Source organism: Lonchura striata, chromosome 1, assembly GCF_046129695.1.
Source record: "Lonchura striata isolate bLonStr1 chromosome 1, bLonStr1.mat, whole genome shotgun sequence".
In the NCBI taxonomy this organism is placed as follows: Eukaryota; Metazoa; Chordata; class Aves; order Passeriformes; family Estrildidae; genus Lonchura; species Lonchura striata.
The window spans coordinates 121,010,742-121,026,766 of record NC_134603.1 but is presented as its reverse complement, the minus strand read 5'-3'; the positions used below and the strand labels follow the sequence as shown (position 1 = coordinate 121,026,766).

Genomic DNA, 16,025 nt, shown 5'->3' with positions numbered 1-16,025 from the left:
TTAGGTTGGAAAACACATTTAAGATCATCAAATACAACCATTAACACTGCCAAACCTACCATGTTCACAAGTGCCACATCCACAAATTTTTTAAATACCCCAGGGATGGTGACCCAACCATTTCCCTTGGGAGCCTGTTTCAGTGCTTCACAAATCTTTTGGTGAAGAAATTTTTCCTAAAACCTAATCTAAACTTTCCCCAGCACAACTAGAGGGTGTCTCCTTTTGTCTCATCACTTGTTACCTGCAGAAGAAATTACCCCCACCTGCACATTACCTCCTTTCAGGTAGTTGTAGAGAGCAACAAGGTTCTCCTCGTCCCACAGCTAAACAACCCCAGCTCCCTCAGCCACTTCTCATGCACTCCAGACCCTTCACCAGCTTCACTGTCCTTCTCTGGACTTAGTCCAGAACAATGTGTTTCTTTTACACAGGATTTGAGGTGTGGCCTCACCAGTGCCAAGTGCAGGGGGACAATCACTGCCCTTATCCTGCTGGCCACACTACTGCTGATACAGGCCAGGATGCCAGTGGCGTTTTTGGCCACCTGGACACACATTGGCTCATGCTCAGTTGCTGTCAACCAGCATCCCCAGGCCCTTTTCCTCCAGGCAGCTCTCCAGCCACTCTGCTTCAGCCTGTAGCACTGCCTGGGGATGATGTGACTCAATGGCAAGACCTAGCACTTGTTCTTGTTGAACCTCAGACCACTAGCCTCAGCCCATCAATCCAGCCTGTCAAGATCCTTCTGCAGAGCCTTCCCACCCTCCTGCAGATCAACATTCCTGACCAACATGGTATCAGCTGCAAACTTACTGAGAGTGTACTCCATTCCTTCATCCATACCCTTTATAAAGGTATCAAACAGGGCTTGTCCCACTATTCAGCTCTGGGGACACCACTGTGATCTGTCACCAGCTGAATTAACTTCATTCACCACCACTCCCAGCACCTGGCCAGCCAGACCATTTTTACCCAGTAAAGCATCTGCCTATCCAAGCCATGAGCAGCCAGTTTCTCCAGGAGAATGCTGTGGGAAACAATGGCAAAGGCCTAACATCTAGGTAGACAACATCCACAGCCTTTCCCTCATCCAGTATGCAGGTCACTTTGTCACATAGATCAGGTTGGCCAGACAGGACTTGCCTTTTCATAAGCACATACTGACTGGCGGGGTCTGATAATGATGTTGCCCCATACATGTCATGTGATGACATTCAAGACAAATGCCTTAAACTCAAACTTTTTAACCTTAAATTTGCACAGACAATACTTTCTATAAAAAGAAAATATCTCAGCTAATGAGATCAGTTAAAATCCAAAATCTAAACACAAAGCCAAGTCAACCATCAACAGCAGGAATAATGCCCATGTAATTTTTATATCTTGTATACTTCTACTAATGTAAAATACATTAATTTAGAAAATGTAATGCAAAGTTAACATTTTTTATTATAAGGGATTACCTTCAGGGTCAAAAGAGTTCCACTCTGAATAAATTTCACATATCTTAAAAAGAAAAAATAAATCTGCTGCATTTCTATTTACTAGTCATATGATAAGACAATGTGAAGTTTACATCATTCAAGAATTATCAAGATAGCTGTGTGTTTAATTATCAGTCAGTAACCAGTCAAAGCCCTAGTTATTCATTCATCCTCCTTTATTCCACATGTTGAACTAGAGACTCCTTGAATAAGAATTCTCACTTCACTTACTGTAAACCTGATCAAGTATACAAAGTTCAAAGGTCTAATTTACTTTTACTTCTGTGAATTTCAAAACTTTGTTGTACTCTCACAGTTTAAATCTAAGAATGGACCATTTCATTAGCTGTAATACAGAACCAGCTGCCGTAACATTGTCTTTATCCACAAATCAGTCACTGAGGTTAGCAATGCCTAACAAGCAGACTTTAGTTTAGAATCACAGAACCACAGAATATCCTGATTTGGAAGGAACCCACATGGATAATGGAGTCCAACTGCTGGCCCTGCACAGGACACACCAAGAATCACACCATGTGCTGTCCAAACACTTCCTGAACACTGTTCAGGCTTGGTGCAGTGACCACTTCCCTGGGGCACCTGTTCCAGTGTTCAAACACTCTCTGGGTGAAGAACCTTTCCCTGATAATAACTGCAGTCCAACTACAGGAGTGTAGGAAATTCCTACTGACCTATGGTAGCAGTACCAGCATAGGTAAAGAAAGCCCATGTGGTGAACAGAACAGTCATTCCTGGCATTTTTTTCCTATGTATGTTTCGATGCTGTTTAGGAATGGCAGCAATTTTCTGGCCTGAATGCTCCAGACACCTTCTTAAGATCAAGATTCATTGAAAGCAAAGAGATAATTTGCTTATAATAGTGTGCATATAGATAAGGTTTACATATCTGATATAGAATTCTAAAATGCTTATATGTATGCATAGAATCTCTTCTCTTATACTGACTAAATACTGAGAATCCCCCAGCTTTATGAAAGAGATGTAAATGAAAAAATAATCAACAACCTTTTTTTAGTTCTCAAGAGAATTAAGAGAACAGGCAGTACTTGAAACGCATTTCATGAACTGTCATAAGCAAGACAGATTGACTGACATAAGATCCACCACAGCTGTGTGGTCAAATATGCACAAGTACATGTATAACTATTTCAATTAATGAATGAAAATCCTTTTTCCTAGTCAGCAACACATTACCAATTGGCCTTATATCAGCCTTACGGAACATTAAAGGTGTGATAATCAGGTATATAATAAAAAAACCAAAGCAAAAAGAGAATTCAGTTTTGGGCAGAACATGATCAGAGGACTTCCAACTGAACAAAGTAGAGGTGACAGTTTTAAGCCATGTTGAGTCTAAGATTTCCATTGTGCATAGTCAACAAACTGGGACTAAATACAGATGTATCTATTCCAACCTAGTACAGTATTGGGGTTTATTTGCTTATACTTGTTGACGGACATTTCCATTTAGATTTCCTGCCAAATGTCATTTGGTGGGACCACAACATGCACAATGGGGCAGGCACTGAGGAGCTCTCATGGTTACCAAAAATTTGTCCTATTTCTGCAGAAAGGCATTTCAAATGGGCAGAGGGAAACAGAAATTCAGCTTCAATCTCACTTTATCATTGTCACTCCCTCAAGACCTGGAGCCATTCCACCATCAAGATGCAGCTGCATTCCTAATAAGGGGCAGATAAACTCCATGTCAGACCTTTTCAATTTGAGAGCTCATATAGCAATTCTCCTCAAGAGACCAGATCAGCCTAGGACAGAGGAAGTTTGCAGGTTTCTTTGTTTAGTTTGTTGCTTTTATCACAGTATTAATAAAATAACTAGTCTTTCAAGGACTGTTGTAATTTATACATGACCATGGATGCAGTAATGCCTAGCACGGTTCGGGGCAGTCAGATGATCTGTGACCAGCTGTCATAGACAACAGAGGTTACAGCAGGGTGTTGAACTTCGAGCTCTTGCTCTAAGACAGTCCACTTCAGAAACACTGAAGAAGATGGATGGCACAGCTAGAGCTCTGAAAGGAAGATATAAAAGCGAATGCCCAGCATGGAAGAGAAACCATCTCCCACTTATGCAAGAAGATAGATACTACTTAGATTTTTTTTTTCATTTGTTTACCTGTACAGGCAATTAGAAAGTCTACTTGCATTTCATTTTCACTTCACTGTCAACTTTTACCTGTGACTTCAAGTCACTGTATCACAACAGTGGCAGGGACTTTCAGAGGAATTGACAGTTTCTGAGGCCTCAGCGTCAGAAAAAGGCAAATGTCACATGAAAGTAAAAATACTTTGAAACATTCCCTTAAATTAGTGAAACTACAGAAATATATCTCAAGTTATGGAAAAGAGGTTAGTATATCAAGAGGGACTACATGGAAAATCACAGTATCCAGTGAATGCTATAAACAGAGAGCAATGTATCATGACAAACTCATTACTAGCTACTAAAACAAAATTCTGGAATTGACACTGGTTTCAGCTCCTTCAAAACAAAGCAAAATGAACAAGAATAAAATTGGCATGGCCATAACATTTCACCAAGCAAAATTCTTAACTACGTAGGAATTAGTCTCAAGTGAAATGTCAGTTAATTTATTGCTGTCAGTTCAGGATACACTGCAATGATGAAATAATTGCAAAATGTAACTCTGGACTTTGAAAGATAAATTCTTTCACATTGAAAAAATGAAACTGCTACCCAACCTTCACTTACTCTGAAGTTAACTTGAATAGTAATTTTGAGAGTTGTCTGGTCTGGGCGAGTAAGAAACATTAGCTGAAATATCATATTAGCAATTTGGAGACTTGCTGGCAACTTGAGTAGTTTGGATTTTTTTTAGATTAAATAGTGTAGATGGCATACTGAGCACATCAGAAAGAGTGTCAGTGTCAGCTTAATGTTATGTACTGCTACAGATATATTTCTTTCTAAAGTAAATTGAATGTTTGAGACAAATGAGAAATCCTTTACCACTTTTCCCTCTCACTATCAAATACATCTATGTCACCATTTTTACTACTCAGGTTCAAAACAAGATCTACATCAGCTCCTCTTCATTTTCTAATATATTCAGATCTCATCTGAAACTTTGTCATTATTCTTATTGATTTGTATAAGACCTATACATATAAGTCAATGAGAATCAAAAATTTTCATTTACCCCACTTACTCGTGAGATTCAACTTGCCTCTCAGTCAACCCATACAGTACAGTTTCTAAAATGCTCATCTCACTGGTTGCCAAAGTTTTCAATGACTGTAAAGACAGTCCTCTTGAATGATCAAGCTTCTCATCAGCAATTTTACATTCTTCTTCTTGTTTGCATCTTTATCATTACATACCACCATATAATAATGGAAGACAACATGAATTAAAAAAAGACGTTTAGAAGCCTGTCTTCCACTACTACTACAAATACAGTGGGCCAATACAGTCTATTTCAATACCTAATGCTGTATCTTTACTTGTAGTGTATTTGTTCTTCCTTGCCCACATTTCTTTTCTAGTGAGCAGTTATGTGGTGCTGAGCTGTTGACTGTGGTTAAACCACAACACCACCCTACAATTATTTCTGCTGCAGCTGCATCTCCTCATGGCTTGAAAACACAGAAGCATGGGCTTGAGATGCACGAAAATCAGGCAAACAAAATGTTGACACATATCTGTAAAACAACAAAACAAAAAAGAGAAATGGCCAGTTTGACACACTTTCTGTGTTGCTGGATTTGATTTTATTCCATGTTTCCAGAAGGTGGAATCTTAAAAGAACGCTAGCTTCTTTCATGCTTATAAAAGTCCATGGCTGCAAGCATTAGGGCAAAGTAGAACTGCAAAAGGAAAGAGGGATCTACAATAAATGTTCTTTGCTTAAAAAAAAAAAAAAAAAAAAAGGAAAAAAGAAAAAAATTGTTATTAAGCTCTATATTGAAGGTTTCCCTCTTAAACCCACAGATCTAAGTCCTTGTCATCCACTTTCTAGCCACACATTGTTCTTTTTCAGCTCATTCTGTCTGACCTAGGCTGATCCATTACTTCTGGAGGAGAACAGGATGAGTCTGAAGATTTTGAGTGTAACAGAAAATACAAGATTACCCCAAGTATCACTGAAAGCTAATTCAAAACACTGGGAAAAGACTGATTATCTGTATTAGAAGGTATCTAACATACTGAGGGACTAAATGATAATTAACAGCAGCTCTACAAGACTAAGCACTCCAGTCAACATACAAGAACTATAGCATGAGTCTAAGAATACACTTTTATCCCAATCTTGGTAAGATGTTACAAATAGTAAAATTACATTCATTCAGCCCATATTTGCCTTCTTCTCAGACAAAATTACTCACAGTGGAAATTATAACCATGACTGATCATACACTATTACTGTAAATTAATGTAAAAATCCAGTCTCCCCCAACAGCAGTGAAACAGCAACAGTTCTAACACTCCTAGCATATGTCAGTTTTGAACACTTGAATATTGACTTATAGGGAGAACTACATACTTTTCATCTAATATACAAGAATTTTGACAGTTTATCAAAAAATTGCTAAAGACCAGAACAAAAGTCTTTAACATAATGAAAAACAAGTTAGGACTTTCTCCAATCACTGAGGCTTATGTTAAACACAAAAGTGTTTAACATAACAAAAAACAAGTTAGGACTTCTTCCATTCACTGAGGCTTCGGAGTGCACAGGAGTGCAATAAACTAAGATAGCATCTTAGCAGGATTTGCAACAGGTGACAGTGCCACTTGGACATTCTGTATCTGTACCTCAATCCATCACAGCTATGCAAAATGTCAAAGTGGAGCTGCATGTTCAGTGACAGTTGACAGTAGCTGCTGTCCTTGCCTCCTCCCCACTCAGTTTTATAAGGACTGAACCTTGTGACAAACTGATTTGGAATTTGTGGGAAAAGACAGCATGACTGCATCAAATAGATGTCTGACATCATTATCATAATCTATAGCTATTAAGAATTAACATTAACTTGTATCTGTCTAATACGTGCTTTGTTTCTTCTCAGGTACTTAATTCCTCACACTTCCCCCCAAAGAATGTACTTAAGGCTCAAGATAAAAGTTGTAAGAGACAAAAGACTGGCCAGCTTTTCCATCTCTGCAGACTGAAATTTGATGCTATATCTTGAAGGTGTGTCAAATTAGCCATCAACTTTAGTGGTCAAAGGTGGGAAACAAAAGCGTAAGAGTTGGGACTAAAGCACAAATCCAAAAATTCTACTAGGCAAAACTGATCCTGACTTCAGAAGGTAATCTTATAAAAAAGAGACCAAGCACACAGTATTTATACTGCCTTTACAGTTTTTTTTTAACAAATCTATATAGGAATGAATTTTTAGTCCAAAAAGAAAACTGCCTTGAAACAAACTTAAAGTAATACACCAAGTATGAACATAAAATTTCAAAGGGCATTTCATGATGATGTGTTTCTCCAGAAAATTGTGAAGTAAATTCACAAACAAAAGATTAATTCTCATTCGCTGCTACCTTTGAAAAGTACACTTGAAAAAAAAATTCAACAAGTCTTAACTGTAATGCAGACACTTCAACAATCTAAAATGACAGTTTTTTTATTCCTCTGGGTTTATTTCTCAAGGCACCATATTCTGACTGAATGCTTTAAATTTTTTTATGCACAATGCACATATGCCATTCATATTTGGAAGAAACCTTTCCACTGACTGGAACATGAATTTCCTCCTACTACATGAAGTCAGCAACTTCCTGCTTATTGCCCTTTCTTCTGCTTGCACTCGCTCACTGTTCTTTCAACCAGCCACAAAAATTAAACTTACAGGTATCCAGATTTTTGCATGCTTAAAAATAAAGTAATACCTTCAAAATTATCTGCTATATATTTTCATGAAGCACAAAAACTGGCAGAAACAACCAGGCTAAGTTTTACATAGAGATGTGACTCTATAGTGAAAATCTACAGCTCAAAGGAGTTCAAAATTTTGTCCCAATAGCCTAGACTGCTCAACACATTGTACATAAAGGTTATGGGGTATAATGAACTTTAAAAGGTATTGTCACAAGCAGCACCAGGTTTAGACTGAAAAAACCAAACTATATAGATAGGTATAATTGCCTAGTTACATATTTGAAACTTCTCCTTAAAATTCAAATGTATATTTATTAGCATCATAGGCCTAAGTGTAAATGATGTGAATTCAAAGTAAGTCAGGCCCAAAGGAGGAGAAACACTATGCTACTATGTCATGAATAACTGAAAAACAAACAAGGCACCCACATATTTTTTAAGTATGTGGTGCCGACAAAACTACCAGGCTGTAAATTCAGCAGGTGCCCAAGTCACTGTTCTGAAAGCATAAGTAAGTTTTATAAGAAGCAAGACATACAAATCGAACACAAGTATCAGCAGAGAGCCACTCATCTCACTAAATAAATTAATAATGCCATTATCATTCCCAGCACAATCATCAAATATCCTATCAGATATACATTAAGAGATGTATACTAAATGTTTACTTCCATTTGTCCCATAAGCATTAGATCTATTCTCCTTGTATCACAGAAACCCAGAACTGGTTTGGGTCAGAAAGGATCTTAAAGATCATCTAGTTCAATCCCTCCAGCCTGGAGCATGGACACTTTTCCCCAAACCAGTCTGCTCAGGGCCTTGCTCAACCTGATGTGGAACACGTCCATTAAGGGAACATCCACAAGTTCTCCTGGCAACCTGCTCTAGTGCCTCACCACCCTCATAGTGGAAAATTTCTTCCTAACACCTGATCTAACGCTACCCTACTACAGTCTGAAGTCATCACCCCTTGTCCCATTCAATGCATGCCCTTGTAAAAAAATCCCTCTCCAACTTTCTTGAAGGTCCCCTTTGGGTTCTGAAAAGCTGTTCTAAGGCCTCCCTGGTGTGTTCTCCTGCCCAGGCAGAACAGACCCAACTCTCTGAGCCTGTCTTCACAAGAGAGGTGCTCCAGCTCTCTACGTCATCTTTGTGGTTCTCCTCTGAACTTGCTGAGGCCAGAGTTATATCTTGCTCAGATACAGCAGGTAGCTAAATAGGTATCTATATAGCAGGTAGATATATAGATATCTATAGCTAGATATAGCAGGTTCTCTATTATGACTAGTCTTTCACTCTACGTATCAAACTTTTTTTACATTGCTTATTATTTAACATGTTTAAATTATTTTTCATTTCTCCCGTTTAACCAGTGCACTTAAAATTTCAGATTTATTCAATAATTTACAATGCACTCCTGTATTAGCAGGGATGAGATAATATAAAATCTGGGTTTACTGAATCTTTTCCTTTGAGTTGTTTTGTTTGGCCTTGACTAAGTCACTTTACTCTCACAGAAATATACTAATGCTATTTTCATTTATAGATTAAAGGCTCTATGAAACTACTAAACATTAATAATGAATAATCCAAAGTTTAGTTAATAACAAGGTACAAGAAATCAAAGTATCAACTTGACACTGGATCTTCTTATTCAGTTTTATACTGCAAGCAAGCATGCTGATATAAGCATGATAATGAAATAAACATGAAACAAACTACCTAAGGCTGGAAAGAAAGTCTGTAGTTTTAAAAGAGGTCCAACTTACATGGGAAAGGTCAGTGGGAACACTTACAAAAACTTTCAAAGCAGAAATTATAAACAAACTAATAATTTTTAAAGAGAATATTTATTTTGAAAGAGAATCTGTTGGAGAAGATCTGAAAATATAACTACACTGCAGCTTGCAAGACTTCAATCAGTAAAATATAGGCAGATCTTTCACCAGATATAAATGTTTCATTACTCTGAGCAATGACAGGTAGGAAAAAAAGAGGGTTGAGGAAAGAGTGCACTTATGCACATAATACTGGATGCAGGAGCCACTGGTCACATCCACCACTGTTAACGGGAAATATCAGCATCCAGAATACAACCATCTTCATCAACACTATGTGAAATAAATGAAGCTAAAAAATATAACTAAATGGCCAGCATGCTGGCAAATCAAACTGCTTGTTGACACATCTAAAGCATAGCAGATAAGAAATGATTATCAGTGTTGCTCAAGTAATGACTGAGCATTAAGCTACTCTAAGAATGTAGGAAAGAGTACTGAGCATGGCACTGGGAAGGTAGATTATAAACACAGCATTGTCAAACAGCTACATATTACCATGGATAATGAAAACATCCACCTATATAAAATTAACTACCAACAAGAAAATTATTATGTCTAGCAAAATTTGGGGTCAACATTGTAAACCCTTATAAACTGACAGGAATTTGAGGAGCTCCATGGTATGGCAGTTAATCCACAACTGGAAAGTAACTTCAGTAACTTTTAAATGAAGTAACTTCATTTAAAACATCTGCTGTTGGCCACTAAGTCACAAGAAAATGGCCTGGATGAAAATTCATCTGGCAGTACATAGAATTCTTACACTAACATTACAGTGAAGTCTAAATGCCAAAAGTTTACTTCTATAGTTCTAGAAATATTCTTTAAAACTTTGAAAAATTTTCATCCCTTTCCTAAATTCAAGTCTATTCTTCATGTGCAGCACACAATTATACTTCTTCCCAACACAATAAAGAAAAGGCCAAACGCCCACTTGTATAAAGCTCAGAGACTACATGAAAATAATATAATTTATGAAGCAGGCACAATACAGGTTTCAAGAAACATCATTCAGATATTCATTACCTGATAATTCAGAACCAAAGGATCCTGACTGTATGTAGGCCTAAGGGTTAAATACACCAATTCACTCAGAAGATGGTGATAATAGAGGACTGTTACAGACCATCAGCTCAAACTAGAGAACAGCAAGAATTTTTTTTTGTAAGCCCTATTTTTAATGTGCTGAAAGAAAAAGGTCAAACTGTAGTCTTTAATACTGAAACCTAGTATCTCAGGATCTTAAGCTGTCAACAATAAAAACATCTGTTTTTAAGAACTATTAGCAACAGTTTTCCAAGAGCACTCACCATAACCAAAGGAATTATCATATATTCCGTTACAAGAGCTACAATGAGTAAGTCACTAGAGTAGACACTGGACATAGCCTAAGAATTACTGATCATGATCAAATTATATAGCCAAATAGAGATTATTGAGTTTTATATAAACATGCAACGCACAACAATGCTCATATTCCTGAAGTTTTTAAACTTTCAGAAGCAAAAGAAGTGTTATGAACAAAATTAATTGGGAAGAAAAATCTTAGAAAAGCATGAAAACAGAAATATCCCTAATGGCTTTTATCTTTGGTCAGGCAATTCTACAGCTAGCAAAAGGATGAATCTTATACAGTTTTGGCTACAGCTCAGCCTAATTTCTCAAAACCTCAACAAGTAAATTTAAAAAAAAAAACAAAAACAAAGCAAATTAAAAAAACAAGCAGGATCAACAATTTAGAACAGGGGACGCTGGATCACCATCAGTATAAACTACTGTTGCAGAGTGTAAAAAGTGAGAGACACAAAACATCCACCCATGGCACCTCAACAGTAACAGGGGCCCATAACTAGACAGAGGTGGCACAAGTGTTAAAACTTGTTAGGACAGATCAAAAATAGTCAAAAAATACTTTCATTCTATAGTTGGAAAGATTCAAAATGGTATAATTGTATCATATTATATTGATTTTCCTTCCAACTCATTTGTTAAGCAGATGTTTCAGATCAGATGTTAAAAAACATTGTGAGAAAAACATTTTAAATCAGCACACTTGTTAAACTTATCTCAAAGTCCTGGAGTCTCAGAGTCCTAGAGTAGTCAGCCCAGCAAATCTTTGATCTGTTGATGCTCTTTTAAAACTACATATTTTAAAATCTGCATGTGTCTTTAAATGCTAGGGACTGCCACAATGCCAAGGAGTGAAAACACAGTGTCAAAGGGACGAATCAAGTTTAAGGCAGTCTGATATGATAGAGAATTCAGATGAGATAACAAGAACTAAGGAAAGACAGATGCATTCAAATGTATTCAAACAATAATTGCATGCCTTATTTTTAAATAGTGGCAAAGATGAATCACTGAAACAAGTCATCCAGAAAAGTAAATGGTAGATTGGTAGATTCTCAGTATCTAGATACACTTTAAAAAAAATAAAAAAAAAGCTTAGCCCACCAGAAGTTCAGAAATCAAACCCATTGAGACACAAACTGACGCTGTAATACATTTAAGGTGAAATGCTCATGTGTTAAGATAGATGCAGTAGTTGATGCAAGTCAACTTAAGAAAGAACATGAACTTTTCACATACACAACTAGATTAATTAGGAGCATGGTAGTAATGGCCTTTAATAAACCTAAAATAACTATTTGCCAGCCCATTAACAGAACAAAAAGCCCTCCAAATTAAATAGTACAGAAGGATAATGTTGGGGGTTTTTAAATAGAACACCATGGTACTGTCTCATTTCTGTTTCATTCAATTCAGTATCAGTAACACCTAATTCTTCCCAATATTCTCGAACTAATTCCAAAGAGACTTCAGGTCATGTTACAAGTCAGTGCTTTTGAGAACTCTACATCTAACCATTAACAGAGGCAGAATACTCATTTCTATTCTGTTTGGTAACTCATCAACTTTTATGCAAGATAAATACTAAACGTTTAATGTTCATCTCCAAGGTTCAGATGTAGTTTGACTAACTACTCCAGCTCGGCTCTTGCTGTCACAGTTACAAATATAGTCAACTGTTTCTCCTCAAGTACTGTCAAACACGGATTCAGGTAAGATTCAGAGATACCACGCTTTTTTCTATTCAATGTCATTTAAAAAAGCAGGAATTACTAGATTATTATGGGGGACCTCAAACTACATTATTTTCAAGTCCTTTTGGTGAAAGTAGTTGATCACAGAAGTTGCAACATCAGAAAAATAATGTCATTTGGTTAAGTGATAAAAACGTACTTAAATAAAACAAAGACCACAGTAACAACTTTCCCAAAAGCTGGAAATGGTACCAGCTATGCCTTTTGGAGGTCAAAAACAGAGTTCAAGCCTCACCAATGTAACAACCAAACACAGTCAAGCAACTCCTTCTATCATGTTTAACAGTCCTCCTCCACCTCCTCCTCCTCCAAAAGCACAGATCACCCAACGATGTTTTTATAGACTACAGACTTAACTGTTTTGGGCCCTTTCCTTGGCCAGAAGAAAAAGCACACAAAACCTACTGCTTATTTGCTTCAGAGCAGTGTAGAGCGTAAGTCAAACAGTTTAGATAACATAGCACATTTGCACTCAGCAGACATCACTGGCTCCTGATCCAAAATGCTCTTACATGTGCTAATCAACAAAGCCTCCAACGGACTAGGAACTGATTATCTTAGAAACTGTCTATCCTCCACAATTCTCAGCAACAGCTGTTGTCAATTACAGCAGCATACCTAACAGTTTAAGATAAAACTCCTAAGGATGAAGCATGAAGTAAACTTTTTAAGATTTCATCAACTGAATTTCTTTCAGGGTAAAGTGTAAACCAGTTCTTTGCACAGCCCTTCCCCAATTACAATGAAGTTGTAATAGCAACAACCTGGAGACAGCAAAGATGATCTCTACATTTGCATAAATCATAGGGAGGCAGAGAATGTATAACACATTTCCACCGAATCACACTCTTCCTGCACATCAGTACAAGGTAACAAAGTCTAAAAGATTCAAGTGGAAACAGAAGAGAAAAACACAATGTTCAAGTAAAGCCTACATGGTTATGTAAAGAAGGAAAAATGTGAAAGGAATGTTTTCACTTACATTTCTCAAAGGTAACTGCCCTTCCCACAGGCAGCAAAGTACTTTCAAAAAACCTCTGAACTAATTTTGTGTGGCAAGTAAGCTTTGCTAATATTGCATCTTAAAAATAAAAACTGTTTGTAAACATCAAGTTTCTGGCTTTTTTCAGATTTACAAGAAGGCAAAATGAAGTAAAACATGCAAGAATCTCATCAGTTTAATTAATCATGGACCAAAGCTACCAGTAGAAGCCTTACTTAGTCACCTTTCCATCCAAAAAGCTGGAAAATAGCCTCCTGTTTTCATCTTACTGACAAAAGGATGCCATTAGTATCTTTTCAAATGTTCAGCTTTCCAAAGAATTTACCATATCTGTAGTATCTAAATTATGAAGCCATCATAAAATTAAGGGGGGAAAATATGCCCCATCTTTCTAGGATGCACTTACACATCCAGCAATTGCTTATGTTCTCATACTTTGCTATGCATTGAAATTCACCATGTAAGTTCACAGCCCATACAGCTCCAGTTGTTGGCTCAATGGCAAAGTTGTCAATTTCAAGTAAGAAAATATACAAAAAAAGTTTTGACATTCACCAGTTTATTTGGAATAGGCTTTGTTTGTTTACCTGGCAGTCTGAACTTTGATTTCAACACAGTATTAATTTTAACAGCTTCAGCAATAACTACTATTTATATACATCCATATGATCCTTGCAGCTACAGCATTTAGGTCAAATGTGGGCCACATGTGTCAGTAAAAAAAAATAAATAAATAAAAGTCTGACAACTGGTAATCACAATTGTGTTAACTCACAATTACAGTTACTACACTAACAAAAAGAAAAAAAAGGACTGGTTTCAAAAATATAACCCATTATCACCCACAAACAATATAAATTTCTTATTGTCCGGTTTTATATTTTATGGTATTTCAACTTCTGAGTTGCAGCTGTAACAGTGGATGATGATTTAGAGAGAGAGATGGAATCCAGGACTAATTTAACTGAGTATTTAATGAACCTCAAATTCTTAAAAATATTTTCAGCAACAATCAGTCCACATATAATATGAATGTATTTTGGAATCTTTAGTTTCCACAAAGTATTACCAGTAAATAGCTGAACTAATATGTGACAAGTAACAAAACTGACATACAACTTCAATGACGTTTCTTTAGTCTGTAAAGAGACTTATGTGGTGCTTTTTAACCAAGTTTCAGAGCTTTGTAAGGGAAGGTAACCAGGATTACTGAGAGTCAAATGGGAAATGGATACTGTGGAACTGAGTCGCAGAGCTGGAAGTGTATTCTTTTCTCCCAAGTGCCATCCCAGTACATTTTGTACATGATTCTTTACATGTATACCTCTTTCATGAGTATACCATCAAAGCAATGCTATGCCAGCATGATGGAACAACTGTTTTTTAAAAGCAAACCATAAAGCCTCCAGGATGTGTAATACCACAGGGCATGTAGCTAAGTGAAATACTGATGGGTACAGTACAGCAATCTCACTGTATATAACTCTCAAACAGCTAAAATGTGTTAATTGCAGCACACAGAAATGCAAACTTCTACACCACTTGAACTGCAGTATCCCAAAGAAAAACACGTGTGATGGTTAAACATCTACCACTGATGGCAATGGACAGCTAGCACAGACTGAGTCAGGTAGGTGAGAACAGGGAGGTAGGCTCTGGGGCAGGAAACTGAAGGGAACGCAAGCTGCTTCTAAAAAGTCTTTTTTGAAGGCCTGGAGGGGAAAAAAAATAACCATGAAGACCTTCAACTTCCCTCTTCAGCCATCGGAATCAGCAACAACAATTAAAAAAAAAAGCCAACAAACCAACCCAGAGGGGGAAACCTTGTGACAGACCTGCCTCCTCCCTCCCTGCTCTCACCTCCGGCAGCGGGGCTGTGGCGGCACAGCTCCCTGCCGGGGATCGCCTGCCCTCGGCGCGCCCCGGGCGGCCGCTCCCGGCGGGACCCCGCGGGAGGAGGGCGGGCGAGGCCGCGGAGCGGCGGCGGCGCGGGGCGCGCAGGCCTCGGCGCGCCCCCGGCCCCGCCGCCGCCTCTGACGGCCGCGGAAGGGGCTCGGCGGGGCCCGGGGCTCGGGGCGGCGCACTGCGGCTGCGGGGCGGCCGGCGGGGAGGGGGGCAAGCGGGTGAAGGGGAGCAGATGCTCTGGGGCTGGTTTTACCTGCTGCTGCTGCTGCCTGCAGTGGCATGAAGATCTGGCTCAGCCTCTCTCTCTCTCTCCCTCCCCGCCTCCCTCCTTCCTCCCCTCCCGCCCTCCCTCCCTGCGGCTCGGCGCGGCGCACAGACCCCAGTGCCGGCCCGACGCCCTGCGAGGGACGCGGGGCAGGGGGAGGCGGTGGGGGAGACCCGGGGAAGGGAAGGGAAGGGGAAGGGCTCCTGCCCGCCCGCGGGGACGCGCGGTGGCGCCGCCCCGCTCCCGCCGCGCAGGCGCCCGAGCCCGCGGCCGCCCGGCGCCTGCTCCCGGTTCCTGCCCCGGTTCCTGCCCCGGGCTCCCGCTGCCCGCCGGGCTGCGGGGAGCTGCTGGAAGGGGAAGGGCGAGCGTGGGGCTGCCCTCGGGGCTTGGCCGGTGCCCGCTTCCCGCCACCGCGCTGGGCAGCAGCAGAAGGGCGGCGGGGTTGCTCGGAATCGGGAGGGTTTGCGTCTCTTCGGGGCCTTTCGGCCTCTTGAGGAAGCCCGATCCGTTTGTATTTACATAAGGCGTGC

At 39.2% G+C, this 16,025-nt stretch overlaps 1 protein-coding gene across 11 annotated transcripts in view; it reads right to left on the bottom strand.

Moving 5' to 3' along the window:
* TBC1D5 (TBC1 domain family member 5) overlaps positions 1-15,612 on the bottom strand; it is a 312,792-nt gene extending 297,180 nt beyond the window's left edge. For 10 of the 11 annotated variants that reach the window (XM_077787221.1, XM_021538132.3, XM_021538130.3 and 7 more), the window contains exon 1: positions 15,484-15,612. The gene's annotated coding sequence lies outside the window, so the exon portion shown is untranslated. The remainder of the gene's footprint in view (positions 1-15,483) is intronic. The other variant, XM_077787225.1, reaches the window with a different exon arrangement.
* Positions 15,613-16,025: the final 413 nt, after the last annotated feature.